General features: G+C 48.0%; 1 protein-coding gene across 3 annotated transcripts in view; it reads left to right on the top strand.

Moving 5' to 3' along the window:
* The window catches only part of PPP2R5D (protein phosphatase 2 regulatory subunit B'delta), a 501,712-nt gene that overhangs the window by 17,747 nt on the left and 471,771 nt on the right, over window positions 1-12,194 (top strand). The window lies entirely within an intron of this gene.

Raw genomic sequence — 12,194 nt, 5'->3', positions numbered from 1 at the left:
CTGACCTCTCGCTGTTGGCTCTAGGACTCTGAGCACTTTATCACTGCTGATCAGTGCTAAAGTGCATGTGTTCTCCCTTCTAAAGTTGGTGTGATTGGCTTATACCTATTTGGCATATTTAATTTACCTGTAAGTCCCTTGTACAGTGGTATCTATGTACCCAGGGCCTGTAAGTTAAATGCTACTGGTGAGCCTGCAGCTTGTGCCATCTACTGAAGTAGCCTTTCAAACCTGTCTCAGACCTGCTAGCACAGGGCCTGCATACGCAGTTTTCTGCCACTGGGACCTGGCATCTACATTTACTTGCCAGGCCTGGAAGTCCCCTTTTACTACATGTAAGTCACCCCTAAGGGAGGGCCTAGCAAGCCCTATGGGCAGGGTGCCATGTATGTAGAAGGCAGGACATATGCCATGTTGCGTGGCCTGTCCTGGTAGTGACAAACAGCCTAACTTGGTGTCTCACTGCTGTGAGTGCTGCCTTCTCATAGGATTGCATTAGAAATGCCCTGCTTTATGTGTAAGGGGTATTGTCTGATTTATGAGGGGTAGCGTAGGCGTGTTTGGTATGGTTGTAATGGTAGTGGGAAATGTTGCTCACTGGTGTAGGGGGATTTTTCATTACTATTATAGGAATGCCACTTCTAGAAAGTGCGCATTTATCTGTGCTTATGACTCTGGTGTTTTGCAGCTTGACTCCAACCCACGTCTGGGCAGAGTGACAGCTCCACTTTGTGCATACTTTTCAGACCGCCTGCACACTGTGAAGGTGGAGGTGTCACAGAGGTGCATCTACATACTGAATAGTCTTCCTGGGCTGAGAAATGGGAGTGGTGGGGCACACTTGCGTTTGTAAAGGCTGTGCCCTGGCCTCACACAATAGGGCCCCCGTTTGTCCCCAACTGATGTTTGGATCCTGTGCTGGAGGAGATAAGGGCCACTCCCAGAACCAGTTGTAACTGGTTGGAACCTCCTCCCCCCATTTCTTTTTTAACACACTGTAAAACTGAGTATAAGTACAGGGGAGTTTGCCCCACAACTTGGTGACATTTTGGATCTTACTTGAAAGTGGACACGGAATGGTGGAAGGAATTTATAAGGAACCACCATGGACTGCTGCTGCTGGGCTGCCCTGTGACCTACTGGGTCACTAGGAGAGACGGCCCTCTGCCTGCATACCCCTTGCTCTGGCCTTGTGCTGAGCCCTGCCACTGGTGCTCCTTTTTCTTGACCATTGTCCCTCAGGGGCAAGGTGCCATGGCCCCCGACCCCTGCAACGACCTGAAGTACAGGAGGAGCGCTTCTCCTCCCCTGATCTAGCGTCAGGAGGGCACCCTGTGTAGTACTGACCTAGCGCTCTTAGAGTGCTTTCTTTGCTGTTCTGGTAGGTGCCCCGTAAGCGTTCTACCACTTCTGGGGATCACCGTCGCGACTCAGGCTCTGGAAGTCTGCCCCAGCGCTCGTAAGCGTGTTGCTATTGCCAGGGATCACCACTGCGGCCCGGCTGGCTTATCGGATCAAAGCCGTGAGCGTGACTGAAGTGCAGTGCTCCCAGTGCCCCCAGGGTACCACCAGGCAAAGAAAGGAGCGAGAGTGCTCCTGTCGGTGTCTCCGGAGCGGAGCACGCTCTGAAGAGCGCCACCAGGGCACTCTCAGGCTCCTATTGCTGCCCGTTTCACTGATGCAGCCCAGGCGGGCTTTTTGGCTTCGTTGGATGATGGGCGGGGAAGGAAGCCTCATCGGAGGCTCCCCTGCCCCAACGGAGCCCGAAGTTGTTCCCTGGAGGACCCGGGCAGGGTGGAAGCCTCACCAGAGGCTCCTCGTCCTGCATAGTCCCCCTTTGTTGTGGTCTGGCCCCCTGGGAAAGTCGGGAGAGGTCGGGCCCCTTCTAGAGCCCTTGGTGCATTTTGAAACACCGTGGGTGGGGCGGAAGCCTCACCAGATGCCCCCTGCGCCGCAGGTCTCCACCTGTGGCCCCATCGTGTTTCTGCTGGTTTAGGCCCCCCCTTGTTCGAGGGCCAGTGGAGGCCTCGGGGGTGGGGGGGTGCCCAGAGATCGAGGGCCCCGAGAGGGGCCCGTTATGAAAACCAGAGGGGGTGTGTGCTGCTCCCCCTCTCCCAGGATCAATATGTGGCCCCAGTTTTCATGCATTGGAGCGACGGGGTCCCTCCTTTTAGGGATCTTCTTGGCACATGGAGTGCTGTTTTCATCAGGACTACAGGTGCTAGGCATAACCATATACTCCCAAAATGTTCCTGCTAGGACATTGATATGTTTTCCTGGACTTCTGATGATGTGCTACATATAGGCGCTAATGTTCCTTTTATGGACATAACATGCTAATGTGTTTTCCCGATTTGCCATATATTTTATAATGTTCCTGATATGGGCATGAATAATAGTTCTATGACAAGTGCATTTGTGTAGTGATGTGATTCCTGACTACTGCTTATGTTGCAGAATAATTAACCTGCGCGTTGTGTGACTACTGATGGTCCTGCAGAGTAACTATTGTTTAACATTCTGACAGCTGCCTGGGTAGCAGGATATTATTGACATGCGGTGTTTGGTCTAATAATGGTGTTGTGTACAATACAGAATATTTTCATATAACTTGGTGTTTTTTTTCTTTTGTGGTGGGGATAGTGCATCACGTGTTGTGCAAACGCTTTACACATTGCCTCCGGGTTAGGCCTGACTGCTCGTGCCAAGCTACCAAGGGGGTGAGCAGGGGTTATCTCGGGTGTGTACCTCCCTCACCCTGACTAGAGTGGGTTGGTTATGCCTGGCTTGGGTGCATACCCTAGCCAACCAGAAACCCCATTTCTAACAGCGCCCTTATATTAACTGTAGGTCATCTGTTTGCATGGTTTATGCAATATGTTGGTTACTTTATCCATTTCTGTATGGATGGGTTTGAAGTGGAAGCCAAGAGGCTCACTCTTTTCTTTCTGGCTGCAAGTATTTGTCGCTACAGGGTCTGGTGATGGTGCGTCTGCTACAGAACCAAGCCTGACTATGCCGCGTCTTAATGAGATCAATACAGAAATAATTTACACAACTTGAGTCAACCTTCACTTTTTAAACAAAGTGAACCTAACCTTTGCACAGAAAGTCGTTGACATGTTTCTTCCCTTAAAATACAAGTTGTGGCATTTTTCCTGGCGTCTTCTTCAGTGGTTCTCCTATGACATGTACGCTATAATACCTTTTAAAATATGTAAATGTCATCACTGCTTCAGTCTTCACATTGTTATATTGGGAGAGTTGTCCTTAAAGACCTTGCGTACTAGGTCATCGAGTGGATGCTTTCCTGAACTGCGGTATTAAGTATTATAATAATGCCTGTAATATCTCTTGGCGCCTACATATCTGCATTGCAGGTGTGTGGGTTGTGACATGTATGACGATGTGGACTTTAGCCAGTGAGCTCCAGGGCGGTAGTAAGCACTGCAATGTGTTCCCGCTCTCTTTTGTTCCAGGAGAAAGCTTAGATGAAGTGTTGATGTGGATCTTGGAGTGCCTTGTGACATAAAGCATCGAAGGTTTTCTAACACAAAAGGGAGGCCATAGTTGCAGGATTCTTGGTGCCGGATTTTTGTGCCCTAAACTTCATGTGTTGGGACTCTGGCTGTCAGTTCAGCGTAACAGCCTGCATGGAAGCCGTGATGCAACAGCTGTGTGAATGCTAAACTCTGCAGATAATTCCGTGGGACAATGTGGCATCACTGCTGTCAGTGCCAACTTCCCAGAGGCAGTAGGGAGACACGTGGTGGATCTCAGGCCCAAAGACTGAAACCACGGCCAGCTGGAAGGTGGTTAACGTTGGGTTTAGAGCATTACACCATCCTCATCTTCTGACTTGAGATTACGTTTGTCCTAAATCCCCTTCCCAGCTGCATCAATGTTGTTTTCGCGGTGCCCTTAGGATCTGACAATAAAGAGGAACCCTGATCTGTTAAGTCGCTTGCATGGAGGTGGAGACTTCTTTGCGAGTCAACTGCTGCTAGTTGAAGACTATTTTAGTGAACTGGAAAGCACTAGTGTTCTCATGGGACATCACGCAGAATAGAATATTACCTACAGTCTGCAGTGACAGGCAGTAGCACTGTAATGACATGGAGTTGTATCTCTGCCCCAAAAGGCGCTTGGACCTTTGTTCTTTTAATCATGTACTCTTCTATTTGTTCGTATTGAATACAAAGATCTCTGTTTCTTTAAGTGTTGATCTTTTATAGAGTATTATTTGATTGTGTTATCTTCTACTGTAACCTACAACTGCCTTCTGAATAAGTCCTTGACAGCTTGACTTGGGTTCAGGAGCAGTCACAACCACAATTGGAGGCTTTGGCACCTTTTGAGTATTGCAGTAGGGCCTGCGACTTCGGTACGTTAGCTGTGCCAGGCTTACTCACCTGAGCACTGCCTCAGGACGTGGACAGTATACCTGATGAGCATCGAGCTGTTCACTCCTGGGCAAGAAGAGGGGAATGAAACGCCTGCACGACAGCAGTCTGTGGACAACAGAACATGGATTGCATATAGGTGGTGCAAAGACGATTTTAGGTGCTCTTGCAATCGATACCCTTCCTCAGACTCCATATGTTTGCAGAGTCTTTAGTTGCAAATATCAGTTTTGTCATCTTCAAGTTCCAAATGTCGATATTTTCGAGGCTGGAGAGGTACATGTGAGCCCTTGCACCTCTAGAAGCATTTGGTTTCCAATATAGATATTGTGTAGTTCAGGCATTTAGTTACAAGTCCATGGATTGGTGATTTGGATGCTGCATAATTTGTATTGCAAGGAAATGAATGCTAGCAAGTTCGTTTTTTTTCTTTTTTGTGCCCATCAAACGTCTGCCATCTTATGTTCTGTTAGTGTAAATGTTCAGAGTGCCAATAGGCCATGTGCCCATGTTGGGTTGCTGATGTTACACTGCTCTGTTGGGTATAGATTTTCTTTTAGCATGTTCGGGGTCTGTATGAGCTGCCAAGGAAGAACCAGAGTTCCAAGTTCTTGCCCCCTGCCCCCATTGGCCTAGCCATTTCCTGCTCTGGACTGCCGAGTCCCGTCTCAGAACAGGAGTTCTGCAGGAGCTCGGCAACACTGCAACCGCCGCTCACTCCTTGAGCTTCTCAGGCAGTGTGCTGAGGGCCATTTTCTGCATGCTGCAGAGGTCAAGGAGAATGGGGTATCTTTCTTCTTCTCCACCTAGGAGAGTATTAGTTCTCTGATATTATATGGAGCTGATTTCTTGCTCCTCGCTGGCCTTGATGGTCCTGCAGTACAGAAATGTTGAACTGGTCTTGCTACTAACCAGAGGGTTTGAAACTGGGTAGGTAGCTAAGATCTTCGGCATAGCCGTTGGTTTCTTTAATAGAGGTATGAGGATGTTGTGAGGGTGGTGAGAGGTGTGAGGATGGTGTCTTTCAAAGGGCCAGAAAACACAGCTTTGAGGATGGAGGCACCCAGCAGGTATGTTGACCAAAGTGACTTGAGGCTGTGGACACCGGTGAGGTCTGCTGCCTACCTATTATGATGTAAGATGCTGGGGGAGCTGCAGTTGTTGGAGAGATCACACACCTGTAGCCACTGTGCTGTCTGAGGAAGCTGAAACATCTGTTTAACACCTGAAATCAACTACTGTAGGCAGATGGAGCTCTGGGTCCACGGACCAATGAAGATCTGGTCAGGAAGCCAGGCGTATTGAAACAAGCAGAGCATCACAAAGTCCCTACACCACCGCCCCTGCAAATTTAGCTGTAGAGAACATGAGGCAGCGAAAGAAATCCCCACATGGAAAGGTGCTAGACTTTGTTAACTTAAGAAAGCTGGAACGTTTCTGGGTAAGTGATGTTTGGGATCCCTGTATGTCCAAGTTTCCCAAGCAGCCGTGGTAACCATATTGATTCTTGATTGCCACCAATTTGTGCGGTCTTACTGGCCGCTGCTGCGTTTGGTGCTCGGGTCCAAATACATTTCTGGGTATTTGTAACTTTAAAAAGGGAGGATGCAGTGGATTGGTAAAGCTCTAAACCAGCACCGTCCCAGGGGCCTTTCTGAGCTTGGATTCTGATGGATTAGTCTCGAAACCTCCTCCTATGTTCCTCTTTCTGAACTGGCAGGTAGAAGGCCCAAGCCCTGAAACGGAGCAAGACTGTTCACATGAAAGCAATCTGATGCTTTACCTACTTCTTAAAGTTTAATTAAGAGTATGTTTTGGGATACTTGGTACCGTCTCCTTCTCTGTAGAGTTGAGATGCTCAACAATAAGCCGTTTCTAACTCCTTGTGTTCTCAGACAGCAGCTCCTGTACTTGATGGGAGGACAATACCAGCCGTCAGGTCACAAGAGTGGCATTCCTTCATTGAAAGGTGTTGTAGAGTCCCACAGAAAATCAGGATAGAAGGTCAAACTGGTTAAGGCCTAGACAATGAGTCCGCCTCCTTTTATTTAATCAATGAAAGGGACTAGGCCAGGAGACCTGAAAAGCAAAAAAAGAAGGGCCAAAAAGGAGAGGCCGACATACAGAAATTGGAGGCAGCATCTCGGGCTGAGGCCCAATCGGTAACGGAATATCATGGGAAGATAAAAGGAAACAGACTGCAGAGGTTCCAGCCTTGATTTGGGATATCTAAAACTGGGTAGAAATCTAGTGGCTCTTGAAGCAACCAGACTGTCCTCCAATGAAAAGATAAAAGCAGCCGTGTTGTAAGTCGTTGCCTTCGCTTTGAGCAAAAATTCCACAACGTCCGTTTGAGGAGAGTCCCCGCCTTCAGGTGAGGGTCTGCTTATGTTCGATTTGTATTATTGTATTCCTAAATCAGAGTGCTGCTTTGTACACAACCATCTCTGATCAAGGCCAGGTTCAGTACTGTGAATTAGGAATGGAAATACTTACAAGTTGGGTCAACCCTTAAGAGTTCTAATGAAATGTAGACGATAGAACCAAAAGTACAGAGATAATATTTGGCATTGAAAAAGTTCCTTTGAAGTTACACACAAGGGAAACTGGTTGAGAGAATGACTTTTTGAAAAGCATTAAGGGACGCATACTGTGTGGAGAAGCTTTATTTCGTATCATGGCATGCTGGAGGATTACATTTTGAGGCAGAGTTTGTTCATAAACTTGGTAGTCAATAAACCATCGACCACCTGGAGGGTTGCTGACCGATACACTGGTTGATCGGGGTTGGGGAAGTCAAAGGGTCTATAGTAGTGCTTATAGTGAATCCTTTGTCAGCAGCACTTTCTAACCAAAAAGGATGAAATGTGTTTGGAAGTTTGTGCACCAACATCAACCTGTAATGGATTTGGGAAGGCCACGAGAGGAGAACTTACAGAGGGCGGTGATCTTGACATAATGAGGGCCTTCACTACTGAGATCAGAAAAGTTCTATCTTTTTGAAAGAAGGCTAAAAGTAGACTGTACCAGTAGAAATAAAGAACTTGTAGGATCAAAGGCTTTAGGGAAACAAATTAACCAACTGCACCACTGATGTTAACTTACAGTAGATAGCCAGGATGCTGTGTTGTTACTGCTGGCTTACTGGACTCGAGCTGTTTGACAATACCATGCAGATGGTTTTACCACACATGCGTTCACGCAGGTGGTTTTACCACTCACGCAGATGCTCTTACCGTTCACGCCTTCATCACGAAGATGCTTTTACCACTCACGCCTTCATCACACAGATGCTTTTACCACTCACGCCTTCATCACACAGATGCTTTTACCACTCACGCCTTCATCACACAGATGCTTTTACCACTCACGCCTTCATCACACAGATGCTTTTACCACTCACGCCTTCATCACACAGATGCTTTTACCACTCACGCCTTCATCACACAGATGCTTTTACCACTCACACCTTCATCACACAGATGCTTTTACCACTCACGCCTTCATCACACAGATGCTTTTACCACTCACGCCTTCATCACACAGATGCTTTTACCACTCACGCCTTCATCACACAGATGCTTTTACCACTCACGCCTTCATCACACAGATGCTTTTACCACTCACGCCTTCATCACACAGATGCTTTTACCACTCACGCCTTCATCACACAGATGCTTTTACCACTCACGCCTTCATCACACAGATGCTTTTACCACTCACGCCTTCATCACACAGATGCTTTTACCACTCACGCCTTCATCACACAGATGCTTTTACCACTCACGCCTTCATCACGAAGATGTTTTTACCACTCACGCCTTCATCACGAAGATGTTTTTACCACTCACGCCTTCATCACACAGATGCTTTTACCACTCACGCCTTCATCACACAGATGCTTTTACCACTCACGCCTTCATCACACAGATGCTTTTACCACTCACGCCTTCATCACACAGATGCTTTTACCACTCACGCCTTCATCACACAGATGCTTTTACCACTCACGCCTTCATCACACAGATGCTTTTACCACTCACGCCTTCATCACACAGATGCTTTTACCACTCACGCCTTCATCACACAGATGTTTTTACCGCTCACGCCTTTATCACGAAGATGGCTTAACCACACAGATGGTTTTACCACGCATGCCTTTATCATGCATTGTAAGTTCGCGGTAGGTAAAACATAGATGTGTGTGTACGTATATATGTAATAATATAACTAAATTAATTTCTTATTTCAGAGGGGAACTCCAACTCCCTCTTTTCAAATTACCTTCACCACCCTCTACCATTACCCTCTCCTAAACAAAAGCGTTTTTTAAAATTTACTTTTATCTTTGGTGCCGTTTGACGAATCTTCATGAAATTTTCCAAAAAAGTGTTTTGTTGTGCATGTAAAGTTTTGGGGTGGTCTGTTAAGCGGGGCCGAGAAAATTGAGTCAGTCAAACAAAATGTGTTTTTAATTTTAATTCCCATACAAAATGTAGACATGACTACAGCCTGAACTGCTGGACAGAATTACACCACATTTGGCAGGAAGGTAGCTCTTGGTCCAGAAAGAGTGCTGTGAGAAGGTAGCCTCTTTCTAGCATTGTTACCCCCACTTGTGGCCTCTTTGTGAGTGTGTGTCAGTGTGTTTTTGCTGTGTCACTGGGATCCTGCTAGCCAGGACCCCAGTGCTCAAAGCTTATGGCTTAATGTGCATGTCTGTATAGTGCTTAACTGTATCATTGGGGCTCTGCTAATCAGAACCTCAGTGCTTATGCTCTCTCTGCCTTTAAAATTGTAACTATAGGCTAGTGACTTCATTTAACAATTTCAGTTGGCATACTGGACCCCCCTTATTAGTCCCTAGTATATGGTACCTAGGTACCCAGGGTATTAGGTTCCAGGAGATCCCTATGGGCTGCAGCATTTCTTTTGCCACCCATAGGGAGCTCTGACAATTCTTACACAGGCCTGCCACTGCAGCCTGTGTGAAATAACGTCCATGTTATTTCACAGCCATTTTACACTGCACTTAAGTAACTTATAGGTCACCTATATGTCTAACCCTCACTTGGTGAAGGTTAGGTGCAAAGTTACTTAATGTGTGGGCACCCTGGCAGTAGCCAAGGTGCTCCCACATTGTTCAGGGCAAATTCCCCGGACTTTGTGAGTGCGGGGACACATTACACACGTGCACTACATATAGGTCAATACCTTTATGTAGCGTCACCATGGTAACTCCGAACATGGCCATGTATGTAACATGTCAAGGATCATGGAATTGTCCCCCCAATACCATTCTGGTATTGGGGTAACAATTCCATGCATCCCCGGGTCTCCAGCATAGAGCCCGGGTACTGCCAAACTAACTTTCCGGGGTCTCCTCTGCAGCTACCGCTGCTGCCAACCCCTCAGACAGGTTTCTGCCCCCCTAGGGCCTGGGCAGCCCAGTCCCAGGAAGGCAGAACAAAGGATTTCCTCTGAGAGAGGGTGTTACACCCTCTCCCTTGGGAAATAGGTGTGAAGGGCTGGCGAGAGCAGCCTCCCCCAGCCTCTGGAAATTCTTTGAAGGGCACAGATGGTGCCCCCCTTGCATAAGCCAGTCTGCACCCATTCAGGGATCCCCCCAGCCCTGCTCTGGCACGAAACTGGACAAAGGAAAGGGGAGTGACCACTCCCCTGACGAGCACCTCCCAGGGGAGGTGCCCAGAGCTCCTCCAGTGTATCCCAGACCTCTGCCATCTTGGTTGCAGAGGTGTGAGGGCACAATGGAATGCTCTGAGTGGCCAGTGCCAGCAGGTGACGTCCGAGACCCCCCTGATAGGTGCTTACCTTTCTCTGTAGCCAATCCTCCTCTGAGGGCTATTAAGGGTCTCTCCTGTGGGCATCTCACCAGATAACGAATGCAAGAGCTCACCAGAGTTCCTCTGCACTTCCCTCTTCGACTTCTGACAAGTATCAACCGCTGACTGCTCCAGGACGCCTGCATATCTGCAACAAAGTAGCAAGAAGACTACCAGCAACATTGTAGCGCCTCTTCCTGCCGGGTTTCCCGACTGTTTCCTGGTGGTGCATGCTCTGAGGGCTGTCTGCCTTCACCCTACACTGGAGGCCAAGAAGAAATCTCCCGTGGGTCGACTGAATCTTCCCCCTGCTAATGCAGGCCCCAAACTTCTGCATCACTGGTCCTCTGGGTCCCCTCTCATCCTGACTAGCGTGGTCCCTGGAACACAGGAGCTGGGTCCAAGTGTCTTCAACAGTCCAGTGGCCCTTCTGTACAAATTTGGTGGAGGTAAGTCCTTGCCCCCCCGCCAGACAGTAATCCTGTGTACTGCTAGAACTGCAGATGCTCGGGCTTCTGTGTACTTTTGCAAGACTTCCTTTGTGCACAGCCTAGCCCAGGTCCCCAGCACTCAGTCCTGCATTGCCCAACTCGCTGAGTTAGACTCGGACATCGTGGGACCCTCCTTTGTTGCTCTGAGTCGACCGTCGTCCTCAGATCTTCTAAGTGCCTATTCAGGTGCTTCTGCGGGTGCGGCCTGCTTATGCGTGGGCTCTCTGTGTTGCTGAGTGCCCCCTCTGTCTCCTCTTCCAAGGGGCGACCTCCTGGTCCTTCCTGGGCCCTAGCAGCACCCAAAATCCTCAACCGCGACTCTTGCAGCTAGCAAGGCTTGTTTGCGGTCTTTCTGCATGGAAACAACTCTGCATCCTCCAGCACGCCGTGGGACATCTTCTGACCAAAGGAGAAGTTCCTGGCACCTTCCGTTGTTGCAGAATTTTCGGCTTCTTCCACCCGCAGGCAGCCCTTTTGCACCTTCATCCGGGGTTTAGTGGGCTCCTGCCCCCCCTGGACAATTGCGTGACTCTTGGACTTGGTCCTCTTCCTTTACAGGTCCTCAGGTCCAGGAATCCGTCTTCAGTGTTTTGCAGTCAGTTGTTGTCCTTGCAGAATCCCCTATCTCGACTTTACTGTGTTTCTGGGGTAGTAGGGTAACTTTACTCCTACTTTTCAGAGTCTTGGGGTGGGGTATCTTGGACACCCTTAGTGTTTTCTTACACTCCAGCGACCCTCTACACACTACACTAGGCCTGGGGTCCATTTGTGGTTCGCATTCCACTTTTGGAGTATATGGTTTGTGTTGCCCCTAAACCTATTTCTCCCTATTGCATTTAATTGTGTTCTACAGTGTTTGCACTACTTTGCTAACTGTTACTTACCTGATTTTGGTTTGTGTGTGTATATTTTGTGTATATTACTTACCTCCTAAGGGAGTCTATCCTCTGAGATACTTTTGGCATATTGTCACTAAAATAAAGTACCTTTATTTTTAGTAACTCTTGAGTTTCTGATGGATACAACTACCTGTGGATTCCTCACCTAATGAATACTCCCATGGCGCCAGCATTCAACGGAAATCTTCTTCCTAGTCTCTGCACGTCGACGAGGACGTCACTCTAGCCCACGCGATGCCGTCTGACGTCATACAGGCAATAAGAGGTCCTCGACAACGTGCCGACATCAGTTCCCTTTTTTCCGTGCATTCGAAACGGTTATCTTCGAGGGAGCTACTGTTACTTTAGTGGTTACAGTGTGTTTTCTGCTGCGTAGTTCTTCTCTGCGGTAACAATGTCTCAGAGAAAGTCGGTGTAGGAAGTTGGCTCTGTATGTGCTATTTCAAAGTAAGGAATAGCATGCACAGAGTCCAAGGGTTCCCCTTAGAGGTAAAATAGTGGTAAAAATAGATAATACTAATGCTCTATTTTGTGGTAGTGTGGTCGAGCAGTAGGCTT

The sequence above is a fragment of the Pleurodeles waltl genome, chromosome 5, assembly GCF_031143425.1.
Source record: "Pleurodeles waltl isolate 20211129_DDA chromosome 5, aPleWal1.hap1.20221129, whole genome shotgun sequence".
Taxonomy (NCBI): domain Eukaryota; kingdom Metazoa; phylum Chordata; class Amphibia; order Caudata; family Salamandridae; genus Pleurodeles; species Pleurodeles waltl.
Note: the sequence above shows the minus strand (reverse complement) of the source record. Positions and strands in the feature narration are given on the sequence as shown.